A 24,375-nucleotide genomic window follows, 5' to 3' on the forward strand; every position below is an offset into this window, starting at 1 on the left:
TTTCTGATGAAGGGTTGAGGCCCGAAACGTCAGCCTTTCTGCTCCTATGATGCTGCTTGGCCTGCTGTGTTCATCCAGCTCTGCACCTTGTTGTCTCGGATTCTCCAGCATCTGCAGTTCCTACTATCTCTTGTTATCACATGGTCTGCTATTACACAAAATTGATTGTTAGCCATGAGTAGTCCCCATTAGCAGCTATTCATTCTCCTAGTCTAACTCTTACCCACTCCTTTGTCTGTCCAACAGTCCTTCTCTCACTTTGGGCTCTATCTCCACATATCATTTACTCATTACCCCTCCTTCCAACCCATCTTCTGCATAAAAAAAAATTTCCTAGTTATCATCAGTTCTGAAGAAGGGTCACTAGATCCAAAATGTTGACTGATTTCTCACCACAGGTCCACAGGTGTTGCCAGGTCGGCTCCCGCCCTGCCCCGCCCCAATACAGTCAAACAGCATGGACACAGACCCTTCAATCAAACTCATCCATGCCGACCAGCTTTCCCAAACTAAACTACTCCCATTTGCCTGTGTTTGACCCCTATCTGTCTAAACCGTTCCTATTCATGCGATTATCCAAATCTCTTTTAAATGTTGTAACTGTACATGCATCTGCAACTTCCTCTGGTAGTTCATTCCATTTACACACCACCCTCTGTGTGAAAAATTTGCCCCTCAGGTCGCTTTTAAACCTTTCCCTGCCCTAAGCAAAAGACCTTTGCTATTCACCTTTACCTATGCACCTCATGATTTTTTAAACCTCAATAAGGACACTCGTGAGCCTCCTGTGCTCCAAGGGAACAAGTCCCAGCCTCTCCATACAACTCAAACCCTCCAGCCCTGGTAACATTCTTGTAAATGTTTTATGCACCCTTTCCATCTGTATCTATCTACCCTCCCCCCAATCAAGATAAATTCCACATTTTCCATGATGCTGTCAGTTCTGAAGAAGGGTCATTGGACTTGAAGTATTAACTCTGTCTGTCTCTCTGCAGATGCTGCAGACCTGCTGAGTTTTTTCAGCAAGTTCTGTTTTTGTCAGGTTAGCTCAGTTGGCTGAGTGGCTGGTCAGTGATGCCAATAACATTGGTTCAATTCCAGTGTTTGCTGAGGTTACCATGAAAGATTCTCCTTCTCAACCTCTCCCCTTTCCGAAAGTGTTATGACCCTCCCATTAAACAACCATCAGTCATTTCTCTCCCTCTAATTAGAGGGTAGGACTATGGCAACTTTTAGTCAAGTCAATACATTTGGATAAAGATGGGAGAAAAAAATGATAAAAAATTTCAAAGAATATAAGCAGAAAAGATGGGGAAACAATAATAACGCCTACTAAAATGGTTAGAATTTTTTAAAATGGAGGCTTGTCTCCTCTTGATCATTTCTCTATTTTTTTCCCTAGAGATGTGTTCAAAAGTGCAAATCTGACATAGTTTCTGATTTCAATCAGTAATTAAAATGTTCACTGTTTTTTGTCAAATCTTAAATCATAGGTAACTTGAATCCTTCCATGAACATAGCAAGGATGAATTACCAACAACTCCAGGTGGTCACCTGAAGCCCAAGTGCTGTGTATAATCAGAGCATTTGCAGATGACACAAAAGGTAATGCTCTGGTAAATAGTGAGGAGGAAAGCCTTAGACCACAGGGCAATATGGATGGGCTGAACATTGTGAATGGAATTTAATACTGAAAACTGTGAGATGATGCATTTTGGGAGGAACAACAAGGCAAGGGAATACAGGTTGAATGTAGAATCGTAGGAAGTACAGAGGATCAGAAGGACCTTGGTATGCATGTCCCTAGATCCTTGAAGGCAGCAGGTAGATAGATAAGGTGGTGTAGGGGGAAAGTGGGATACTTGCCTTTATTAGTCAAGGCATTGTACATAAAAGCAAGGAGGTTATGTCAATTCAGAGATAGTAGGAACTGCTGATGCTGGAGAATCTGAGAGAACAAGGTGTAGAGCTGGATGAACACAGCAGGCCAAGCAGCATCATAGGAGCAGGAAGGCTGCCGTTTCAGGTCTGGACCCTTCTTCAGAAATGGGTCTGAAATGGTTCATCCAGCTCTACACCTTGTTATCTGAGGTTATGTCAAAACTGTTTATAATGTTAGTTGGGCCATGGCTGGAGTACTATGTGCAGTTATGATGACCATTCTATAGGATGATTGCACAAGAGAGACATAAAAGAAATTCAGCAAGATGTTGTCTCGGCTGGAGTGAAAAGGCTGAGGTGAGATCTGATTGAGACATACAAAGTTCTGAGAGGCAAAGACAGTGTAGATAGCGATAAACTTTTCCTCTCATTAGAGGGGTAAATAATTAGGGCCGCAGATTTAAGGTAGGAAACAGAAGGTTTAGAGCGGTTTTGAGGAAAAGTTTTTTTCATCGAGAGGATTGTGGGTATCTGGAACTCTCTGCTTGAAAGAGTAGTAGAGGCTGAAACCCTCAGAATATTTAAGAAGTTTTTAGATGAACCCCACTTGAAACGCCATAGCAGACAAGACCAAGTGCTGTAAAATGGGATTAGAATATACGGATGTTTAATGACCGGCTGTACACAATGGGCTGAAGGACCACTTTCCAAGCTGTAAAGATTCTATGACACATATGTTGAACTAGGATTAGAAAGGCAACTTACTATCGAAATGGAGAGAAAATTCGGAGTGCTTTGGTGCAGAGGTATCTGTTGCAGAAAACAATATGCAGGTACAGCAGGTAATAAGGAAGGCAAATAGAATTTTGCTATGTATTGCTAAAGGCAAAGAGTATAATAATAGAGAAGTGTTGTTGCATTACAAGACATTAGTCAGACTGCACCTGGAGTATTGTGTGCAATTTGGTCCTCTTTCTTGAGGAGAGATGTGGTTGTATAGGAGGCAGTTCAAAGGAGGTTCATTGGATTGATTCCACAGATGAGGGTCTTAGGAAGAGAGATTGAGCAGTTTAGGCCTAAATTATCCAGAGTTTTTAAAAAATGACAGGAGATCTAATTCAGATATATAAGATACTAAAGGGGATTTACAAAATAGACACAGAAAGGATGTTTCCTCATGGCACAATTTAGAATGAGAGGTCATAATTTTAGAATAATGAGTAACAGATTTAACACAGAAATGAGGAGAAATTACTTTTCTCAAAGGGTCATGAATCTGTGGAATTCACTATCCCAGAGTTAAATTGATGCTATAACATTTAGTAAATTTAAAGAGGATGTAAACAGATTTTTATTTAGTAATGGGTTGAAGTGTTCTGGAGAGCAGGCCGGAAAGTGAAGTTGAGGCTGAAATAGGATCAACCATGATTATATCAAATCCTTGCCTACTCCTGCTTCTGGTTCTTATGTTCTTATGTACTGGCAACGTCAACCTCATCAATGTGACGTGAATTGCACCGCACTGCTTAAATACGTAGCAATCTTGTAGTTGGTTGGCTTACTGAACTGATTTGTTGTTTCGCAGACGTCTCGTTACCCTGCTGGGTAACATCATCAGTGCAGCCTCCAATGACGTGCCGTTGTGTTTTCCCCCCTGTTATTTGAACTTTGGAGTTCGTTAAGCTGGATTACGAAACGTCTGCGAAACAACGAACCAGCTCGGTGAGCCAATCAACTAAATCCACAATCCAAGCTGCAAATCTACTTGAAAACGTAGCAATCTTGTTGAAATTCCATGTTAAGTATTAGAGTTGCCCACTGCTTCATACATTTTATCTTGCTTCGGATTACTAAATCATGTTTAAGCCTTTTCCAAGTGGACATTAAAGCAAGTATTGACTGCAGTTTATAGTGTAAAAGTGAACTGTGGTTGTTCGGTATACAATGCATATTTGCATGATTTGAACTGTTAATTTGGGAAATAGGTCTTTTTTTGAATTCCAGATGGTTGGTTTCATTGTGTTGTATTATCAGTGAATCCCCACTTTTCCCATGACAACTTATTGTCCTTTTTCAGATGGGCTCGACTTTGTGCATCTATCTCTACATGTATAATGAGAAGGCCTGAAGAGGTTAGCTGACTTAAGTAATAAATTGCATGAAAATATTGTTGCAATATGTATTAATTTTGGAGTCTTGCCAGATGTACAGATGCATCTGACCTACTAAAGTCTTTGCTGCTGTTCTGTTTTGCTTTGCTTCTGATACTCCCTTCCCTGAACTTCTGTAATTTTTCACACTGACTTTGTAATGTTGCTGCTGGCCAGTGTCCTCCCTTTCACAGTACTGCCCTCTTCTGATGTGTTTTAATGCTGCTTTAGTCTCTGCACTTTTTAAAAATACTTTTTCAAAGCTTGTTTACTCAATGCTAACTCAGTTTGTGACAACTTATTTTTCATTGATACACAGTTCTTTCTTTGACTTGCTAATTCTCACTTTGTACACTTCTTTATTTGACACTCTCAATTTTACTTGGAGGAACATATTTTATTTAGCATTGCAGTCTAGCTGTGAACTGATCTTGGCATTCAGAGTCACAGAGATGTATGGCGTGAAAAGAGACCCTGCGGTTCAAATCGTCCATGCTGACCAGATATCCCAAATTAATCTAGTCCCATTTATTGTACCAGCCTCTGTCACTTCTTATGGCAGCTCATTCCATTACACACACCACCCTTTGTGTGAAAAAGTTGCACTTCAGGTCCCTTTTATGTCTTTTGCATCTCATCATAAATCTGTGCCCTCTAGTTTTGGACTCCCTAACCTGGGAAAAGACCTTGGCTATGCACCCTATCCATGGCCTCATGATTTTATAAATGTCCTCAAGGTCACCCCTCAGCCTCCGACAGTCCAGGGAAAATAGCCCCAGCCTATTTAGCTCCTCCCTATAATTCAAACCCTCCAATCCCGGCAGCATACTTGTAAGTCCTTTCTGCACCCATGCGAGTTTAGCAACATATTCCCTATAGCATGGGGACCAGAATTGAATGCAATTTTCCAAAAGTGGCTTAACCAATGTCCTGTAAATTTCTTTCTAAATGTTACTTTTTGTGCTGTGTCTTTTGTTTTCCTGCATTGCTGTCATTGGGCATTATTATTATTCACATCAGTTATGCATTGTCCAAGCAGCCAAATGCTTTTAGCCTATATTTGTTTAGACAGACAAGTAGAACGATAGGAAAATAGTATAGATAGTGTCTTAGAGTCATACAGCACAGGAACAGACTCTTCAGTCCAACTTGTCTGCATCAACCAGATATTCCAATCTGACCTAATCCCTTTGCCATCATTTGGCCCATATCCCTCTAAGCCCTTCCTATTCATATACCTATCCAGATGCCTTTTAAATATTGTAATTGTACCAGTCTCCACCACTTCCTCTGGCAGCTTGTTTCATACGCACCACCCGTAGTGTGAAAAAGTTACCCCTCAGGTCCTTTTTAAATCTTTCTCCTCTCACCTTAGACCTATGCCCTCTAGTTTTGGACTCCCCATCTAGAAAAAAGACCTTGTCTATTCATCCTATCGATGCCGTTCATGATTTTATAAGCCTTTCTAAGGTCACTCCACAATCTCTGACACTCCAGGGATTTGGTATGCTTACCTTTATTGGTCAGTGCATTGAGTATTGGAATTGGGAGGTCATGTTGCGGCTGTACAGGACATTGGTTCGGCCACTTTTGGAGTATTGCATGCAATTCTGATCTCCTCCTGTAGGAAGGATGTTGTGAAACTAGAAAGGGTTCAGAAAATATGTACGAGGATGTAGCTAGGGTCAGAGTATTTGAGCTATAGGGAGAAGTTGAATAGGCTGGGGCTATTTTTCCTGGAATGTCAGAGGCTGAGGGGTGACAATATAAAGGTTTATAAAATCATGAGGTGCATAGATAGGGTAAATAGGCAAGGTCTTTTCCTGGGATTGGGGGACTCCAAAACTAGAGGGCAGAGGTATAAGGTCACGTGGGAAAGATATAAAAGGTCCTAAGGGGCAACCTTTTCATGCAGAGGCTGGTGTGTGTATGGAATGAGCTGCCAGAGGAACTGGTGGAGGCTGATACGATTACAACATTTAATAGACATCTGAATGGGTATATAAATAGGAAGAGTTTAGAGGATGTGAGCTGGATGCTGGCAAATGACAGGACAGAGGCATTGATGTTTTGGAATACCTCAAGATTATGAATTGTAAGGTGGGGAGGTGATGTTTTAGTGGTATTATTGCTCAACTCTCAATCCAGTAATGTTCTGGGGACCTGGGTTTGAATCCCACCATAGCAGATGGTGTATTAGAATTCAATAAAAATCTAGAATGGAGAGTCTAACGATGACCACGAACCCATTTTCGATTGTTGGGAATAAAAAACCTCATCTGATTCACTAACGTCCTTTAGAGAAGGAAAGTGCCAGCATGTGACGCCAGACCCAGAGCGATGTGGTTGGCTCTCAACAGCCCTCTGAGCAATTAGGGCTGAGCAATGAATGTTAGCTTAGCCAGCGGTGCCCACATCCTGTAAATGAATATCAGAAAAAGAGCATGAGAGACCAGCCAGAAGTCTCTCTCTCTCTCTGTCTTCTTTCTATCTCCTCCCATTGCCCCCTCCCTCTCGTTATCTCCTCCCCACCCCCGTCTCCCTCCCTCTCTCTCTCTCCCCCAGCATCTGTTTGTCTCTATCTCCTCCCCCTCCTCCTGTTTCTGTGCTGAGTTCTCTTCCTGTCTCTTTGGTTGTCAGCGCCATGTTACAGTTCTGACCGCGGATCAGCAACAAGTCTCCGGGGGAGGGCCGGACAAGAGCCTGCGGGAAGAGGTGATTGAGACTGGGCACCGGGGCTGGGCCGGAGGAGGTGGCCGGAGGGGAGCCTGTGCAGGGAAACCCCGGGGCCGGAGGGGAGCCCGCGGCTGGCCCGGGGTCGGAAGCTGCCTGCCCGGACACTCCAGGCCTCAGTCCCCCCCGGACGGGACGGAGCAGACCGGACCGTCACCGTCCAGCAGGTGAGTGTCCGGCTCGGTGTCGGGGACAGTGACCGGCCTCGGGCCCGACTAAACCACTCTGTATGGCGGATTCCGGCCTTGGATTATTATCAGGGTCTGGGAATTAAAGGGCAACGACTGGGGCTTGGTTTGTGTATGAACAAGAAGTGGTTGCTGATTGGGATGTACAAGAATAAGTTCAGGCTTGTCATTTCAACCTGTTTTCAGTTTTGACATTCACAAACTGGCAGCTTGGTCACTCAAGTTTACTGCAGGATCGGCGAGGCTGGTCATTTTCCCAGGCTGGCCAGTGTCACACTATCTTAACAAGATTGGTCAATTTCCTTACAGTATTATACCTTACCAGATTAGTGAGCACTTAGTACCATTTAAACACTGATCGTACATGTTGAAATGCTACAGTCAGCATCATGAATATTTCAAAATTTAGTATATTTGTATTGATTTTTAGAAAATATGAGCATTCATGGGCAACATTGTCAGGAAAATGCAGACACTCAGGTTTCTTGGTCACGGATCTTGTTCCATCAGAACAGGACAATTTAATTATGAGCCCTGGGTTCACGTCCCACGTGCTGCAGAAGTGTGTAATAACATCTCTGAACAGGTTGATTAAAAATATCTACATCTGTGGCTACAAGGGGTCCTGTGGCATTTGATAGTGTCCTCACTTCTGGGACAGAAGGTTCAAGTCCTGCCTGCCCTGGGGGTTTGTCACAACATGTCTGAACAGGATGATTAAAAATAACTACACCTGTGTCCTCAAAGATGGGATCAGACTTGGCTGTGATGCATCACCTCTCCTTTACGATACCCCTCCATCCATCCATCTGCAAGGTTGGCACGTAGTCTGTGGTCACTCATTTTCTGGCCTTACATATGATGGAATATCCCCTGGTGTTTTGCTGGAGGTTCCACCACATGTGGTGAAACTGTCAGTTTTGTCATATTAGAAAAGCAATGGAGAAAAGTTCTGACATTTGAAGTCAAGTACCTTGGCTTCAACTATATAGTTTAAAGTACCTTTTGTTACTAAATACCCATTTGTCACTGTTTATAGTGTAGGAATTTAGGATCCAAGATAGAGAATTCTTAAGAGTGGGAGTAACAGGTCATATATATTGTATTATTAAAATTAAATAAACCTGTGAACTGCAAAATTTCTCCCCCTGCTACTTTTTGTGGATTTACCCAAGTGAAAACATGAAAAAGTCTCAAACGCTAAAAAAGACATTGCTGAGCCTTTATTTCTATTTTGAAGTAGCTTACAGTAAGGTTGCCAGCAGCAGTTTTTCTGTGAACAATCGAGATATGGAATCAATACAAATAGTGTTTTGTGATGTAGACAATACCTGCCCAGTGGAGGAAGTCTTGTGACATCATGAATTGAAATTTTATTTTCAGTGGCTTAACATCCTGTTTCAAATCCTGAATCTGGCTGAATTTTTGATATCAGATATTTCTCTATAACCATGATAACCTGAAAGAATGATCACCATTGTTCAATAAATTATATAAAGTTCTCTGTGACGGTGTAGAATTGACTCAATCCACTCAACCGTCGTGGCAGTAGGTTAGTTGGAACTGTCTATGGCTGTTGAATCGTTGTGGGAGGGGCAGGGTTGGAATGCTGGTAAGTTTTCAAGTGCTACTGATTTGGATATTTTGAGAGTGTTAAAATACCAATTAATTGACTCTCGAATGAGATTTGTAAAGTACTAATGAAATTAGGCCTTTAGGTGTCTGAAACTGTAAGTCTAAAGTTGAACTTGTTTTCTAAATATCATCTAAAATCTGAAAATTAACCTTTTAAAGTGACTTCAAAGCTATTATTTTTCAAAAATAATAACATAGCACAAATTGCAATATAAAATTCATGTGGATAGAGTAATGATGGTATTGGCAGAACACAAGATCACTTTGGCTAGATGGCTGGTTTGCGATGCGCTGTAATGCCAATAGCATTGGTTCAACGCCCGCACCGGCTGAGCTTACTGTGAGCAATTCTGCTTCTTGACCTCTCCTCTCACCTGAGGCATGCTGACCCTCTGGTTAAATCACCACCAGTCATCTGTCCCTACTGAGATGATAATCCTATTGCCTGGTAGGACTACGGCAACTTTATGTTTGCTTGATTTAGATATTGGCAGGAACAATGGAATGTGTACACTGAACAATGTAAACTGCTAAATCTTCCACAATTTTCCATTGGTCAAGTAAAGTCAACCAAGACTACTTCACTGTGTATACCATTCGATTCTTCGTTACATTACTGAACACTTTGCCGGTGTCTTGAAATTGTACGAAAAAAATTCAATATTTAAGTTGAGATAATCTGCTTAAATTCTTGTTTGAGGTTCTCGAAGATATGGTTTGGTTTTAATTCATGAATGTTGATCTTTGCAGATCCAATTTTACTGTCCTCATAATAGGCTCATGGCACTCAGTTATTTATGCATAAAATTCACTTTTGTTTCATTCATATCTCTTTTCTGGCTCTCGATTCAATCCTGCTTTCACCTGAATTCCCTATACCGGATTTTGCATTGAATCCTATTTTTACTTATTTCCTTTCCAGCTCTTGTGCTAAGTTCTCAATTGTTCAATTTGATTGATTAATGAGCTACCCATCTGCTGGCTCTGTTCACCTGCACAAGGTGGTCTGCTTGCTTCACTATGCTGTTATCACCTTACTTATTCAATAACTTAACATGAAAAATAAAAAAGTGTAAAGTTAAACTAATATCAGATGTCATTGGGTGCTCGGGTACTAGAAAATTTGTTCCATTCATATATATTACCATGTATATAACCAAAGGGTTTGCATAATTGGTCTTACAAGGATTATTTTTGGAATGATATGCTGTGATATTCATGAGAGTTTGTATACTACACCTATCCATGTCTTTCACTGTTCCATTGTCTGTTACAACTTTTCAAAAAAGTTAATGTTCCGGGTTAGTATGTTTGGTGTCACAAATATGTTTGCCTTGATTATATATGGCAATATATTTTGCAGTAAATGTCCATCTGTCATGCAACAGATATTGTGTGTCAGATTCCATACTTTATTACAAGCAATGCACCTTTAAGAGGAACAAAGTAAGCTGTTGACCTGAAAATTTCTTCATGTTCATCAGGTTGACTTCACTGCTTTCTAAGTAGATTTAATATTTTTCAATTTGCATATAAAGAGCAATGCCTATAAAAGCCAAGGTCACGTTAACAGCTAAACATGAAACATTGGAGTGTGAAATATGACTCGGGTTACCTATGAATATCGCCACTGGAGATCTGTTATTAAAAATGTATGCTTTGAGAAACTTGTAACACAGCTCAGGAGCCATGCATGCCAATTTCTGTCATACATTTTAGAAATTATAAAAGAAGAAAGTAATCAGTTCCTGATGATTTCGAGGAAATGTTACCTGCAAAAGAGAATACTGCAATTGACTTCGAGATGTGCTATACTGTATTATCCTCTAATTGATGGATGTGCTTATTTATGATAGTAAGGCCTTGTTGCCCAAGGGGGCAACTGGTATTATGCACATCTATCCTGTAACAGTATAACAACACACTTTGTATTGTGTAATGCTTCTGCCCCATCACAAAGAATGTTAACAAAAAGCTGTCTAGTCACTTTCTTCCCCACCCATACCATATTTTCCAGGACTACTTTCATGTACATATATCAGTTGATAAAGACCTCTGACACATGATTTCTCATGAAAAATTGATTTATGATGTGAGGAAGGAGAGAATAATCAAAATTGGAAGGTGAAGAGAGCCTACAGCCCAATGTAAGTAGTCTAAAATTTATGGCAGCAGTAAAACCTTTGTCAGTAATTTGCAGTTTTATTGCAAAGTAATTATTCCACTTCTGGTCTAATAGCACAGAGTGAAATAATATTGTTATAACATTAATCATAAGTGGCAGTCTGTTGGCGTTTCACATTTGAAGTTGTTAACAAATATTCTCATGTTGCTGCACCCAGTTGTAGCAGTTTTGTATTTTCTGCAGTAATGAGGAAAGTCATACCATAGATGATTCTTGATTTTTGTATAACTACTGTTAAGAACTGTATAATTTTGAAGTAGGGTGATGCTTTTAAATTATCTCTCTTGTATTTGATGTAACCACATAGGAATTTGCAGCAAATTCCTGTGACAATGAATACAGAAATTAGTTAAGAGCTTACCGTAACGTACAGCTGCGAATGATATGTATTGATGCTTTACTTGTATGGTGTGAATATGAAAAATATGCTCACATATGTTTGGACAGGTGCATGTCATCTTTAAACAATAATGTTAGACTAGTGAATGGTTTGCTAGATCATAGTGTCATCTGTGAATAGAAGGTAATGTAATAGACTCTAAACAAACTGATCTGATAGAAAAGTTGCTCCACAGTAATGTTGCAAAAGTCCAAGTTTCAATCCCACCAGATACAATAGTTGCTGACCAGTTACATGCCTAACTGCGGCAATGAAATACTGGTATGGAATGTTGCACCCTGTGGCAAGTATGGCTCCTGTTTTCTAAGCATGCAGTCACATTGATGTGTACACAGTGGTTGCGATCTGTAGCAAGTGGTGCATTAACAGTAGTGTATTTAGTGAGACGTTGCAGAAAAAACAGATTTTTTTTGTTTTCTGAAAATAAGTGTTTATAAAACTATATTTTATTGAACATCTTAGGTTTCAAATACATGATGCAGTCGAATGTTTTAGCTCAAGAAATGAGAGCTTCACTAATTTGAAAGTGTTGATGACAGGGAGAAGCAAAAAGCAGTAGGCTACACACTTGTTCTGTTCTATATCTATTGTGTATGGTTTGCCATGATTGTGTACAGTATTTTAGGCCATAGGAGTTCCAAACAGGTGCCCTGCAAACAGATCCTATCATTGCTCAATCAGATTTTTGTGTTTCTTTACTTATTTAATGCTGTTTTCTGTTGAGTTTTGTGTATATTTGTAATAAATTTTTTTGGTAATGAAATCTTTTGCAGTTGCACAGGATCACTGGGAATATGTCTGTGCAGCAAAGCTTCAAAAGCATTAATATAGGCAGTATACATACCATTTGTGCACTGATATGTTTCTGACTAAAAGCACGCTGCCTCAGACAAATGGATAAGTTTGAACAAAAATTGCAGTTTTCTTCTTGCATTTTTTTGGTTTGATCTCTTGCTTGTTTTTGTTATGGTTTATTGTTTCTCTTGGTTTAATTTTCTAGTCTGAAAATAAGAGCCACAGCATTGTACATGCAGTATTGTTGGCAGGTTGAATTGCTGCCAAGTTTCTAATGCTGACTGTACAGGGCTGGTGCAATGTGATGAGTATTTCTTAAAATTAGAAACGGAAGCAGAATTCTCTCATAGTGTTTCCATCTTTTTTTTTTCTGTGCTTCAGGAGAACACATTTTCTTTCATCTTAAAAATTAAGTGAAACTGTTAGTAGACATGACTTCACTTTTAAACTTTCCAAGGAACAGCAAACAGCTGGAGTGGAAATGCAGATGTACCAAAATTTCATGTTGAGTGTTTCATAGAAATTCTAAGAACAACAGTACTGTATCCAGGCAGCAATTTGTTTATGATGTTTACACTTGCATCCCCTTCCCATCCAGATTTCCCCATACCTGACAGAAGAACAGATGCATTGTTTAGATCAAATAGTGGTCTTCCTTCTATTGTACTGATCCAAGTAGACTAGGAACTTCCCAGGTTTGATGCTGGGACTGTGCAGCATTACTCGTTTTTATTTAGAACAATTTTTGAGTGGAGTTGCAATGGATGCCATTCTCCTTCTCAGAATTTTCCTTCTTTGGGTAAGAAAGGGAAAAATCAGAAATTTCCTGGTTTGTTACCTAATGACCCTTGGGAGTGAGTGGGTGCTATGTGAAGAGGATTCAATTCGTTTGCAGTGATCCTTGCTGTTGAACAGTTTGCTGACCCTCGTGACCGAAGGACAGGATTCACATGGTGCATAGGTAGATCCAAAAACATGGAGACGAGAGAAAATAGTTTTTGAAGACAAAAAACAAGTTTGTCCCAGTTTGAAGTAGCCCTACCATCATAACTAGATTGCTCCTCTGTCTGTTTCAAAAATAGTAAGTAGGTGTTAGTCTTCATGATAGACTTTGAGAAGAAAGTCATAGAAATACAAGCAAAATTATAAGTAAATCACATGGAAGAAATAGAAGCTGACTTGATCTAAGTAAAAACATGTTAATAAAGAAATTAGTCTGATTAAAAACAAGGTGCTGGTAAAATTAAACATTTAATATAGTTTAAGAAAGGCAAATATTTAATTGCTTAGATTATGTGTTAAACAGAGAAGGAACGTACTGTGTAAGTCACTTGACTGACAGCAGCGCACAAAGATTTGACTGACTTCAGAGTAGAGAATTTCGTCATTAGGTGCCTGTTCCAGTGCAGCACTTTGCACAAGTAATCTACGGTGTCTGTGGGCATGGCAAGAAACAGCTAGCTCCTTAGTCAGTCAGATTACATGTCTTTACTCCGCTGTATAGAGTCCAAACCAGTATAGAGCAGGAAAAACAAATCAACGTCACGGACAGAAAGTTAAATAAAGATTGGGAAATAGGTGGAAGAGAGGACTCTTGAAAGAAGAAAAAAAATTCAACCCTTATTTTCTTATGAAAGACCAATACTCCACACTTGTACAGTTATCTTTTTTCAGGGTCAAAGAGGTTGTTTAACACGACTTATATTACTAAAATTCAATCTTGGATACATCATCCATCTTTAGTGCAAAATAGTGGGAAAGTTTTATTTATTCATGAGATGTGGGCATCACTGACAAGGCCAACATTTTGTTGTCCATCCTGAACTGTCCAAACAGTCAACCACATTGCTGTGGGTCTGGAATCATAAGTAGGCCAGACCAAATAAGGACCACATGCTTCCCTCCATAAAGGACATTGATGAACTATATGGCTTTTACAACAATGATAGTTTTATGGACAACATTACTGAGACAAACTTTCAATTCCAGATTTGTTTAAGTAAATTCAAATTCTACCAGCTGGTATGGCATTTGAACCCATGTCCTCAGAGAATTAGTTTGGGCCTCTAGGATTATTAGTCCAGTGACATTATCACTGTGCCATCCTTCCCCCAAATTCATGCCATTGCTGTCATTTCAATGCTAAGTTTATCAGTGACCACACCCTGTTGAGAAGGGTGTATCTGACAGCAGCTTTTGTGTTTAATTGCATAAGTGAGGATGCCAGAAGTTGCTATTGAATTTACACCATAATAATTGTGCGTTGAAAGTATCGCTGTATTGATTATAGCAAGTTACTGGTGTGAGTGAGGAAATAACGAGCCTGCTGATTTTTCATTAATTTAGGGAAAATTACTGGAGCCTGTTATTAGGACACATTGCCAGAACATTTGGACAGACATGACTGACCAGAGAGAGCTATTGTGAATCTGTAAACAAAACTTGTTGATAGTTTTTTTTCCAAACATTTGCGGCGGTACGGTGGCTCAGTGGTTAGCACTGCTGCCTCACAGCGCCAGGGAACTGGGTTCAATTCCACCCTTGGGCGACTGTCTGTGTGGAGTTTGCACATTCTCCCCATGTCTGTGTGGATTTCCTTCAGGTGCTCCAGTTTCCTGCCATGGTCCAAAAGATGTGCAAGCTAGGTGGATTGGCCATGGCAAATTGCCCATAGTGTTCAGGGATGTGTAGATTAGGTGGGTTGTAGTGGGGTGGGTCTGGGTGGGGTACTGTGAAGGTCGGTGTGGACTGGTTGGGCTGAAGGGCCTGTTTCCACACTGTAGGGATTCTATGAAAATGATAGATAATGAAGTGTCTGGAAAAATTCTAATTAACCTATTTAGAGATGTTATGACACACCTCTGGAGTAGATGGGACTTGACCTAAATCTCCAAGCTCAGAGATAGGGACATTACCACAAAGCCACAAGCGCGCTCGTAATAGAATGTCTACGGATGTTATTTGCATTGACTTCCAGAGGCTTTGGATAAGGGTCCACTTAACAAAATAGGGAATCATCTCAGAATTAAGGTGTGCCAATTTAAGACTGAGATGAGGAGGAATTTCTTGTAGGGTTGTGAATCTTTAGAACTCCTTGCAGCAGAGAGCTTTGGGGGCAGAGTCCATGTGTATATTTAAGGCTGAGATAGATGGATTCGTGATCAGTAGGGGCATCAAGGGTTATGGAGAAAGGGCAGGAAAGTGGATGTGAAGAGTGTTAGATCTTGTTAAAGGCTGGGCAAACTCGAGGGCCAAATGCCCTACTCCTGTTTCTATTTCTGGCGTAATGAAAATGAGCATGCGTGAAATTGGAGGCTGCCTATTCCCTTAGATAAGTGATTACTTTGGATGCAGTCATTAAATGGGACAGTATTTAACTAGCGTCCTCTTTGGATCTGTACAAAGCTCACTGTATTTTACCGTACTTATAAATGACTTGGATAAAGAAATACCTGGTGTGGAGTAATGGTTTCTATATTTTAATTTAAGAAGGTTTGTGAAATACTGTAGGTTGACGTAGGAATGTAAGGAACACTGATAGATGAATGGGTAAAACTGTGGTGAGAGAAGTTTAACATGGTAAACTGTGAACCTAAAAGATAGATTCAACGTGTTTTTAAATGATGAGATGATTAGGACCTACAGATCAGTAGAAAAAAACACAAGTCACTAGTCACAAAAAAATTAACAAAAGTAATGGAACATTGGCTTTTGTTGCAGAGCTTTAGTAAAAAGTTATGTTAGCATTGAATAGAGCTCTGGTGAAACTCCTATCTGGATTGCTGCATTCCGTTCTGGGCTACATGATCTTGGTCAACCTTGAGGAAAGATTGTCCTTCCCATCATTTCCAAATGTTGACTGAAGGGCAGTTTAGCAGGTAACAGGCTAACTCTATAGGTCAAGAGTGAAGAAGTTTCGATTCCAAAAAATAAATTGCTACCACTGTTTAGTAAGATTATTACCTTTTTCAAGAAAAATAATCTTTTGTCCCCATTAGAGATGGCCATTATCAAAATGTATTATTTGATCGCTGATTCTTTTTACTCTGTTCAGAGCCTCAATCCTTGAATGGGCTCTCTGGAAAATTTCTGAAATGTATACTGAAACCAAAAACCTGTTTGGTTTTGCAAAAGGAAAGGTTTCACCATATTCTCTATTACACATACATTCATTTAACAGCAAATAAACTAGATAATTCAGGCCATGCTCTACTCTTATTAAGCCTTCTTCCTCTTCTGACACTTGTTTTTAAAAAAAAGGCAAAGCAAATTTTGAGATTGGTAACAAGTTTAATAGTTTGAATAATCTTCAAACGTTCATTCTCTAGCAAATTAGAAATGAAACAGTGTCTCTGGATACAGACTAATATGCCTCACTGTAACAGGTGGACAGTGTGTCAGTTTTAAAGTTCTGAGCATCTTTGGTAAATAATGAGATTCTAAGGGAAATTCTAACTGTTGAAACAGCTGAGGCAAGGTTTCTTTAGCACATTTCGATTGTGGTTTTTAATGGTTTTCACTGTGGGTCCTATGCTTGTCAAAGATAAAATTTGAATTCTATTTTTGAGTTGCCCCTATGTAGGGAAGTAATTTACACTACAATGGTTTTTTTAAACTTACTTAATTGGAGAACTTTGCCTGACAATATTGGAATATCTAAATAACTCTTGAAAAATATGTGTTTCTTTTGCAAAGTGCAGTAGAGCAGAATACTTTCAAAAAAGCAAACATGACTCGTAGAAGTAATGCTTTATCAGTTACGGCAAAGCAAACCAATTATCCCATCGCTGCTTAAACTTAGTTAATAGTTAAATAATTTTGAGTAGCTACACTCTTGTATTGTCAGCATCTACTCACTACAAATTGGAGGAATTTGTTGGCAATTGGGAACGTTGGCATATTCCATGTGTCAGATGTCAAATCATATGATAATCTGCACTTTCTAGTAATTTCAGGCATTTAGTATTACTTTTCATAATTTTATATTCAATAATGTTTCACTATTATTTCGCACAATAAAAATAATACCTCATGCAGTCATAAATTATTCACTAAATTATCTCTGGATGCTGCTGGGCTTGGAGCTACTGAGGATAAATGGTTTCTCGTGTTCTATGTATTACCAAGTGACATTTTGGCACTATTTGTGGCCCTGAAAACTGGAAGGTGCAACTTCATAGATGTGACATGAAATTACATGATTTTTTATTGCTCTTTAATGAATAGTAATATTATTTTGCTGGCTTTTAAAGAACTGGATTTGTAAATAAAGCCATTATTATCTTATTATGCAGAGAAAGTTAGTGATGTTCCTGATCCCAGTAAGAATGATGCTGTGAAGCACCTCAAGATGTTTTTACTATGTGTAAGTGCATGTTGTAATTTTAGATAAGTATGCTATTGACCAGTCAGAAGGGACAGAGAGAAGCATTACTAAAAAGAGAATATTACTGATTAATTTTTGCTCATCTGATTTAATTCTGTTTGAAAGTCGTTGATCTGATCTTAGCTGACGTGAGCTGTTGAAATTGCTCCTTTTTCTATCTCCTTATGAGCAAAAAAGTGATTTTTCATTAAGTATTTTGTCAGTGGAGTGAATTTTTGTTATTGTTGATGTTTTTGTTGTTCTAAATCAAAGGTGATGTTCCAATGGCCAGAGTTCAGGATGCCATCAGAGGAAAAGTTAGGTCAGTAGCAAAGTAGTGCTTAGATGACACCAAATTTGAGTTTCTTAAGATTGGAGGAAGATAACATATCCCATAATTTGTTATTGGCGGTATCTTTAAACAGTAATGTTGTCAAATGACTATCAAGTCTGCTTACAGAATGCTCAATCTTGCTTCATCAATGTTAAATCTCCCAGGTTGTTTCATAGCAGTGGGGAGAGTGCAGCGTTTAATCATGATGGTCCAGCCACAATCTTGCTACTGCACATCTGTTTTATGTATGTTTGTGATTTGAGTCAAATCCATCGAAGTGAGCAGTAGATTACACATTGTAGCCATTTTTATTTTTATATTAATATTGATTAAAATTGGTCTGTTAAATTATAAAGAGCAATAAAACTGGCTACTGAATGTTAATTCACATTGCAGAACAGCATATAAGAAGCATATCGGAAACAGCAATCAAAGATCTGCTGAATTAGAAAATAGTGTGGTATGTTTCTTGCTGCAGTCTGTCAACCAACATTCTGGAAAAGAAAACTCCACCCAGCATAAAAATGCATCAGGCAAAACAATCTTGTTTGGCAAATTAAGACAAAGAATGCAGGCGTGCAATAACTGTAGCTAGCTTTTGCTTCCCACTGAACAAAGTTAAAATTAGTACTTTTAATTTAGCATACTTCTTAGGATGCTGTGGGCTTCTAGTGTGTACTTATTTTTGCATCTATATATAGGTTTTCCTCAGGTTTTAGTCACTCCTAATTAGCAATTCTGCCTACTGAGAGGAGGAAGTACTTTGAAAGTTTCATGATTACTGTTCAATTACCTTTAGCTCCAAGGCAGGGAAAGCAGAATCGGGTACTGAGTTATCTAAACAAGTGGTATAATTTTTCCTATAAATATTTGTATTTGTAACATCAGACTTTACAACCTTGTTGCTTCGACATTTACAAACCAGGTCATTTTGGGCTTCACAACGCATGGTAGAATGACTGACGTGACAATTAACAATTTCTAGTTGCCAACTTCATACACCTTTGGATAATCTAATGTGAAACATGCAGGATGAAAAAATAAACAGTAAACCTGAATCATAAACAATATGTTTGATTAACATTGTCGGTGGGTGCTGTTGTCAGAACTAAATTTGTGTGCCTGGGAGGAGTTGTTATTGTACTGTTTGGAAATGACACGTTACTGTCCGGAAAATATTCCAAAAGTACTACATTCCTCCGAATGATCCTTCAAGCAATGTTACAGTACTATAGGAATTTCCGTTCTACTTGGATTGGTTCTTTGGTTGAAGAATCAAAACTTAGGAAGTTACAAATAGAAAATTGACAAAAACTCTCCCACTCTGAACCAGAAACAATTTTTCAATCTGACTACCACTTTTGTAATCGTTGTTAAATGTTTTACTTGTGTTACTCCACTGCAGAACATTTCAGATTTTAGCCTTTGGGTTTTTGTCTCATGAAACCATTATGTTATGAAGTATAACATTATAAGAGTTGCAGTCAGGTCTGAGAATTCAGAGTAGTTTTGGTTGAGTGGAAGATTGGGTTAAATCTGATGCATGGGTGATAGAAAAATAAGACATTGAATGACAGCAGGGTTCAGAAAATTGTATACCTGCGTTGCTTCTTAAGATGGCATCTCGACTGATGTGCGATCTGTGACTTGAGTGCTAGCAGCCTTCCTTGTTCAAATGGTCATTTTTTTCATGCTTTTGCACAATATCAGAGCCTGGTTTTGTCCTCATTGGATGACTCATTATGCACACGTCCAGACAGCCATCAGATTTCTGTTTATTAATCTGGAAATGATATCAGTGTTGTCAAACTGCAATGTCTTCCAATATTCATGTGAGAGAGAGTCATTGAGAATGATAGAGTCATACAGCACAGAAACAGAATCTTTGGCTCAACCTGTCCATGCCGACCAGGTTTCCTAAACTAAACTAAACTAATCCCATTTGCCCACGTTTGGCCCATATCACTCTAAATCTTTCCAATCCGTGTACCTGTCCAAATGTATTTTAAACTGTAATTGTACCTGCCTCTACCACTTGTTGTTCCATCTATGTGCCACCCTCTTGTGTGAAAAAGTTGCCCCTCAGGTCCCTTTTTTAAATCTTTCCTCTCTCACCTTAAACCTATGCCCTCTAGTTTTGAACTGCCCCCTACCTTGGGGAAAAGATGTTGGCCATTCACTTTATCAATGCCCCTCATGATTTTATAAACCTTTATAATGTCACTCCTTAGCCTCCTATGCTCCAGGGATAAAGTCTCAGCCTATCCAGCCTCTGCTTACTACTCAAACCTTCCACTCTCAATAATATCCTTGTAAATCTTTATGCACCCTTTGAAGTTTAATAACATCCTTCCTATAGCAGGGCAGCCAGAATTATAGCAGTACTTCAAATGTGGCCCTACCAATGTCTTGTACAGCTGTAACATCACATCTCAACTCCTGTACTTGATGCTCTGATGAAGGCAAGTGTGCCAAACGTTGCCTCCATCATCCTGTCGACCTGTGACGCCACTTTCAAGGAACTATGTACCTGCACCCCTAGGTCATTCTTTGACAGCACTCCCCTGGACCCTACCATTGATGGTGTAAGTCCTGTTCTGGTTTGTCTTATTAAGATGCAACTCCTCGCATTTATCTGCATTGAACTCTCACCTGCCATTCCTTGCCCTACTGGCCCAGTTGATCAAGATGCTTAGATAATTACATCAGCTGACCAGTACGCTACCAATTTTGGTATCGTCCACAAACTTACTGGCAGTGCCTCCTATATTCCCTACCAAATTGTTTATATAAATGAATAACAACAGTGGACCCAGCACACAGGTCACAGGCCTCCAGTCTGAACAACAACTGTCTTCTACCACCTTCTGTCTCCTCCGTCAAGCCAATTTTGTATCCAATTGGCTATTTCCCCCTGGATCCCGTTACTAACCAGTCTACCATGCGGAACTTTGTAAAAGGCCTTGCTAAAGTCCATGCAAATAACATCTACTGCTCTGCCTTCATCTGTTGTCTTGGTCAACTGTTCAGAAGAACTCAACCAAGTTTGTGAGACATGATTTTCTTCGCTCAAAGCCATGCTGACTATCCCTAATCAGTCCTTGCCTTTCCAAATGCCTGTCTCTCAGAATCCCCTCCAACAACTTCCCACTACTGATGTTAGGCACACCGGTCTGTGGTTTCCTGGCTTTTCCTTGCAGCCTTTTTTAAATGATGGCACAACATTAGTCACCCTGCAGTCTTCTGGCACCTCACCCGTGGCTGTTGATAAAACAATGTCTCTGCTAGGGCCCTGCAATTTCTTCCTGAGCTTCCCACAATGTCCTGGGTTACGTTTGATCAGGTTCTGGGCATTTATCTACCTTTATGCATTTTACGACCTCCAGCACCACCTCTTCTGTAATGTGGACTCTTTTCAAGACATCACTATTTATTTCCCTGAGCTCCCTAGCTTCTATGACTTTCTCCTCAGTAAACACTGATGAGAGATATTAGTTTAAGATCTCGCCTGTCTCCTGTGGTTCCTCACGTAGCCTGTCTCATTGGCCTTAAAGGGATCCTATTCTCTTCCTAGTTACTTTTTTGCCCTTTAACCTACTTGTAAAATTTCTTTGGATTCTCCTTTTACCCTATCTGCCAAAGCTATCTCGTGTCCCTTTTTCGCCCTCCTGATTTCCCTTTTTATGGACCTGCTGGATCATGACAGTATAGTGACTAAATCTGGAACTTTTGTAACCTGCATGGATCACTACCATTTTGAGCTGTACATTCACCAGAGGAGTTGAAACTTGGAAGTTTAATCTGTCCAGAAGTTGGATTTCACCTACTGACAGTATTTAAGTGATTCTTGTACTGGATTAGCAACCTCCGTTATTGAGAGTATGAATCCCACTATGCCAATTTCTGAACTTGAATTCAGTTTATCAATTTATGAACATTTTCTGCTATCAGTAGAAATACATCCAGAAACCACATCTGCCATGTGATTGTAAAAACTCACTGGTTGTCCTTTAGGAAAGAGAACTTCTTTGAAAGAACTTACCATGTGTCTGTTCTGGGGAAAACCAAGGAAGATTAATTTAAGCAGAAAGAATGCTAGAGAAACTGAGCAGGTCTGGCAGTATTTGTTAAGAGAAAGAGGCAGAACTAACATTTCAAGTCTGATATGACTTCAGATTTCCAAATTCCACAGTGCTTTGTCTATATTTAACTGAAGCAGGCTTGTTGCTTGTGATCTTGCACATTAGAAGTGAAATTTGATGTTATTTATCAATTTGCTTTCAAAATGATAATATCCATGATACCGATGTGCCTTGTCTTACTTTCAGGCAAATGGTTATCAAAGTGAAAACAAATGGAAGACAAACTTTATAGTACTGTAAGCCTGAACTCTAGGATATCTGATATATTTTGAAGAGCAGAATAAATAATTTATTTACGTTAACTTTACAATACAGTGGTCTGTAATTGTTCATACTGTCACTTAAACCTGAAAATACTATATATGCTCACCTTTATAATAATGATTTTGCTCCAAATCATTTATCCTTCCCTCCTACTGTAGGGATATGAAAAAAGCAATCACTTAAAAGGTTTGGATAAAGATCTTTCAGGAAAGCAAGAGTTTCAATGAATCTTTTAACAATACATTAATCTGTCCTTTCTCTTTGTGCATGGTAATAGTGTATGTATATGTCAAGTACGCCCCTCCTCTCCCCAAAAAAGAAGTTTGGCATTTATATTATTGTTACACCTCACTGTGCTCGCACACTGGAAATCAAGCTCTGCTATTCCTGGAGTCATCACAAAAGTTAAAAGGTTTCAAAAAATACTCAGAATTCCCCAAATGACCTGACTTTCAGACCAGGTTGACCAGATTTCTGTACTTAATAAAAATTATGCATTTAATACAAATGAATAGACTCTAGCTACAAGTAAACAATTATGAACCATCAGCATATAACTTTACTGGTCGAAACTCTAGTCCCCTTTTAAACTCCCACTTGGAAGGACGGGGTGAAGGACAATTCAGTGGTCCTTGTTCATGGGATTTGTGCTGATCAGAATGCTTCTTCTTGATCTTCCTCCAGATGCTTTTGCTTATTTGCAGGAGGCACAGGGTGACTGGTTCACACTTAAAGGTTTCTGACTCATTAATTATAAGTCACAGCTTGCTGAAATTGCTAATGGGGAAAATAAACTAGTTTTCTTCAGGCTTAAACTGTCTTTTTTTCTGCAGAGAATAGATACAGCTGCTGAGCTTGTGGAGATCTGATGGCTTCTCACTAGCTTCCTAAGCTGATCAGCTTCTTGGGAGCCAATCACAGAAGGCCTTGGTCATAAGTAACTTGTCATGAGACCGCAGACTAACTTGTTGCTGTCTGAAGCCCCATTTGTACACCGCCTTTGACACCAGTTCATCCGCAACCTTTTCACTATTGCTTGAACCAACAGTTGTATACCTTACAATGGGTGTAAGGTAATTTCCTTAAAAAAGTGCAATCCCTCAACAGTCCTTGATTTTTAAAACTGTTCATTTCCAATTTGTCTACAATCAAAAAAAACAGAAAATTAAAAAGCCATGGACTTTGCATTATTTTAAAACAAATGTAAGGATCCGCTGACTTTTATGTAGACTTTGAGTTGGTGTGTAACTGTCCTGACGTGAAGTCCACTCTCCCCAGCTTCCAGTAAATGGTTTTGTGCTGTGAATGTTGTGACTGCTGCAACAGTATATACATTAAAGTATGTTAGCCTCTAAATATCTTAGATTGCAATACTATTTCAGGTTTTAAATTTGTCACTGATTTTGTTGTTGAGAGCAGCACGTACAGGTAGTGGATCTGAAGGGTTGGACACAGCCTGAGCTGATATTGGGTCATCTGTTATTTTTCCATCTTTATTTCAGATTTCCAGCTTTAGCAGTTTATTTTCTCTCCTTTTCTGTAATTTCTATTACTTTCTTTCATTGGGAAACATTTATATCTTGTAATTGTTTGATAGTAACTTGTTTAACCTTGACAACTCAATGTAGCTTTATTCCTAATCCACAGTGCACCTGCAGTCTCTTTCCATCATTTTGCTTTAAACATTTTATGGTTTTTAATTCAACCCGTTTGATATGACTTTCTCCCTAGTACACATTGCACCCAGTTAGGAGAGCTTACTGATTCTCAAGACCCATGACTGGGGTTATTACAAAAGTTAATGATCCAGTTAAAGTATGCAAAGTCCCCTGTTTACCTGTCTGTCAGTATCAAGTTGACAGAAAGCACTAATCAGGATACCTACCCCTGGACCAAGAACCCAGGTTCAAGTCCCATCTGCTCCAGACTGTGTAATAACATCTCTGAACAGGTTACTTAGAAGAATTGGCTAAATGAAAAATAAAGTTCCTGGATCTGGCCCTGTTGCGGTGCAGCTGTAGTGTCCCTACCCCTGGACCAGGAGGCCCGGGTTCAAGTCCCACCTTCTCCAGAAGTGTCTACTAATATCTCTGAACAGGTTGATTAGACAAATGGGTACATAAATAAAACAGGTTCCTGCATTTAACAAGAACCACTGTTTATAGACAAGTAAACTCTAATCACAAGTGAAGGCCTACGAACTATCAACCTATGGTTCCACTCATTAAACTCTACACACATGTTCAGGCAGACAAAAGTTTGGTTTATGGGTGAAGGTGAAAAAGTACTGGGATTCACAATTC

The 24,375-nt window shown here is 39.3% G+C and overlaps 1 protein-coding gene across 4 annotated transcripts in view; it reads left to right on the forward strand.

The window, feature by feature from the left end:
- The first annotated feature begins 1,556 nt into the window (after window positions 1-1,556).
- Window positions 1,557-24,375, forward strand: part of LOC109919692 (intersectin-2) — a 134,218-nt gene continuing 111,399 nt past the window's right edge. The window contains exons 1-3 of one of the 4 annotated variants that reach the window (XM_048596667.1): window positions 1,557-1,605; window positions 3,959-4,013; window positions 6,672-6,931. The gene's annotated coding sequence lies outside the window, so the exon portion shown is untranslated. Of the gene's footprint in view, window positions 1,606-3,958; window positions 4,014-6,468; window positions 6,932-24,375 lie in introns of those variants that run through there. The other 3 variants (XM_048596668.1, XM_048596666.1, XM_048596665.1) reach the window with 3 other exon arrangements.

The sequence above is a fragment of the Rhincodon typus genome, chromosome 5 (assembly GCF_021869965.1).
Source record: "Rhincodon typus isolate 14 chromosome 5, sRhiTyp1.1, whole genome shotgun sequence".
NCBI lineage: Eukaryota > Metazoa > Chordata > Chondrichthyes > Orectolobiformes > Rhincodontidae > Rhincodon > Rhincodon typus.